This window comes from Thalassophryne amazonica, chromosome 16 (genome assembly GCF_902500255.1).
Source record: "Thalassophryne amazonica chromosome 16, fThaAma1.1, whole genome shotgun sequence".
Lineage (NCBI taxonomy): Eukaryota > Metazoa > Chordata > Actinopteri > Batrachoidiformes > Batrachoididae > Thalassophryne > Thalassophryne amazonica.
In genome coordinates this window covers 85,106,807-85,110,181 of record NC_047118.1, presented here as the reverse complement: position 1 = coordinate 85,110,181, position 3,375 = coordinate 85,106,807, and the positions used below count along the sequence as shown (strand labels likewise).

Here is a 3,375-nt window from a genome sequence, read left to right as displayed (position 1 = left end):
GACACCTTCATCGTGGCATTAATAGAACTATGAGTATCTTGAAAGTGTTCATAATATTTATTTTTTAATTCTATATCTCTTTATTGAGATTGATGATGTTTAATTATGCATTTATTAGCAATTAACTATGCACTTATTACTTAACTATGCCTTTTGTATATATCAGATATAAATCGAGAGCAATGCCTTGTAATCTAAAAATATGTTTACAATGTTATTACGAACACATACTGTGTGGACTTAACACATAATAATGGTGACAAGCATTGCACAATGACTAGTAAAGGCCTTATTAAAGATAACTAACGCTTATTACAAGGACCTTAATATGAAGTGTTACCAGTAAAACGTTTCACTTGTTGGCATTCATGAAAATCTCTATTGCTACCAAATGCTACCTGTGTATCCCGTTCTTTATGTAGCTGCTGTCTGTGAAACGTTTCCTGTGTATTTGAACAGTGCACATGTCTGTGGGTGTTGGGTGTGGTTGTTGCATGGTCGTATATGTGTCCATTTTGAAGTATTTTTTGTTTGTTTTTAAACCGTACGTAAATACTGAAAAGAAAATGGCACTCAACTTGGCCATCAGTTTGAGTGATGCTCTCCAAGTGGCTTTTGGGGTTTGACATGCAGTGATGCTTTCTGAAGACCACCTGATTTGCTGGTATCATGTTAATGCACTTGTGTTCAAATATACGTTGGCGTTTATGTTAGCACTGATGTTAGCACTGTGCCACACAACAGGGGCCTCATTTATAAAACACAATCGTCCATCTCGGTGGTCATGGAAGTGCACATACATGCACGAGCCTGCTGTCCACTCCCAATAGACAAACTGTCAAAGCCTCATTTATACAATCTGTGTCCAACTGTATACCCCATCTCTGCCAATATAACCTGGTTGTGCCTCTACAAAATTGTCTTCACCTGTCCAACCTCACTCCGCCTGTATAACTTGTCTTTGCCAGAATAGCAACTCTCTGTCTGTACAACCTGTCCCTACCTCTCCAACCTGTCAGTCTCTGTACACCCTGTCTCCGCCTCACCAACCTGTCTCCACCTGTACACCCTGTCTATCTGTACACCATGCCTCCACTTGTACACAGTCTCCCGCTGTACAACCTGTACCTGTCTTCGCCTCACCAACCTGTCTCAAAACAGATTTGTGGCATCACACAGCTGAGAACAACACAGAAATGGGGGGAGTGGGGTGGGGGGGGTGGGCAAATGGAAGAAGCACAATTTCATCTAATGTAAAAATGAGACAGTACTCGGAGAGAGGGATAAAAGGACATAGGTTTGATTTGGTGGTCTTGGTTCTTGAATCATAATGTATGCTGAACAAATAATCAAACAAACCCAAACCTAAAAACACAAACTGAACAGGAGGACTGATAATGTTTAGTTCACACGCCATCATTTACATTTCAGGTTGTTAATGGTAAATTGTAGATATTAATATAGGTGTGTGTATGAAGAGTTTGAAGTAATTTTCCAGTGCATCTGGAAAGTATTCACAGCACTTCACTTTTTCCACATTTTGTTATGTTACAGCTTTATTCCAAAATGGATGAAAGTTATTTTTTCCTGAAACGTCTACACACAATACCCCATAATGACAATGTGAAATTTTTGTTTTTATTTTTTCAAATTAATTAAAAATAAAAAAAACTAAGAAATCACATGTACATAAGTATTCACAGCCTTTGCCATGAAGTTCAAAATTTAGCTCAAGTGCCTCCTGTTTCCACTGATCATCCTTGACATGTTTCTACAGCTTAATTGGAGTCCACCTGGGGTAAATTCAGTTGATTGGATGTGATTTGGAAAGACACACACCTGCCTACATATAAGGTCCCACAGTTGACAGTGCATGCTAGAGCACAAACCAAGCATGAAGTCAAAGGAATTGTCTGTAGACCTCAGAGCGGGGACATGCGGTGAGGTTGATGGCTGGTGCACTGACTTCATCATAATCAGATTTACAAACATATGAACCCCACAGACTAGCTTATTCACCATTTGATTGGCAGCATCATCTGTAAATGGAAGAAGTTCAGATCTACCAGGATTCTTCCTAGAGCTGCCCATCTAAACTGACTGATCGGGGAAGAAGGGAGGTGACCAAGAACCCGATGGTCACTCTGTCAGAGCTCCAGCATTCCTGTGTGGAGAGAAGAGAACCTTCCAGAAGGACAACCATCTCTACAGCAATCCACTAATCACAGCTGTATGGTAGAGTGGCCAGAAGGAAGCCACTTCTTAGTAAAAGGCACATAGCAGCCTGCCTGGAGTTTGCCTCTCAGAAGACTCTCAGACCTTGAGAAACAAAATTCTCTTGTCTGATGAGACAAAGATTGAACTCTCTTTACTAATAAATTAATTTAAAATGGTAAAAAAGCATAGTAACATACTACGTCAGTATGCTAGCCATACGAAAGGGAAAATAAGTGCGCCTTAAGTCTGGACTTGAAAGTCTCCACAGAATCTGACTGTTTTATTGATGCTAGGAGATCATTCCACAGAACAGGGGCACGATAAGAGAAAGCTCTGTGACCCACAAACTTTTTATTCACCCGAGGGACACAGAGTAGTCCTGCACCCTGAGAACGCAGAGCCCGTGCCGGTCCGTAGGGTGTAAGCAGTGGTGGGCACAGTTCCGCTAATCCGCTAAGTATCGAAGATAATGTTTTCATTGTCGGTTTAGATTTTCAGATGACTTTGAAAACAATCATCGGTCTAATTATCTTCCGATAAGTTTTGGTCTGATCATTTTTAGACCGCTAATATATTTTTGCAGACGTGGTAAACAAAGCTGAATAGTTACAAACATCTATGAAATCTAAAATCAGTTAAGTACCTACCTGTAAAACGTTTTATAGTACAGTAGATGAGCAGTTCTGTCCTCCGTAAACAGAGGAGAGCTGGTTCTAGAAGAAACCACTCTATCCTCTTCAGACAAAGGAGAACTGATCACAAAAAAAGCTAATTTCTTTTAACCCCATACTGATACGCTGGCAACATCACCCAAGTCATCCAGAGGCATACATTTTTAACTTATGGTTAAATTTTAACCAAGTTATTAAACAAGTTATTTAAATTAACGTCACATCTGAAGTTTTATAAAGTAAAAATATCAGATATATGTTTTAGTTTTAAAGTAATGCACTAATTTTGAAGGTTTTAGTGTGGACATGCTGTGCCCAAGTGCATTATGGGTACCTCAGTACATTCACGACAGAAGAAATGTATTTGAGCCGCTCTGATCAGGTTCCACACAGACAACAGCAATAAACTCTTTGTATATTGTGCCTAAAACTCTCGTGAATATATTCTCTGGGTTTATAGACTTTGTTATTGTGTTTGTTCTATGTA

General features: G+C 39.5%; 1 long non-coding RNA gene across 1 annotated transcript; it reads right to left on the bottom strand.

Moving 5' to 3' along the window:
* Positions 1 to 526: 526 nt before the first annotated feature.
* On the bottom strand, positions 527 to 1,105 carry LOC117527742. Its single transcript, XR_004565597.1, has 3 exons — positions 1,047 to 1,105; positions 937 to 946; positions 527 to 845 (listed from the first exon to the last, which is right to left on the bottom strand). It is a non-coding gene; the product is annotated as an uncharacterized LOC117527742 (long non-coding RNA).
* Positions 1,106 to 3,375: the final 2,270 nt, after the last annotated feature.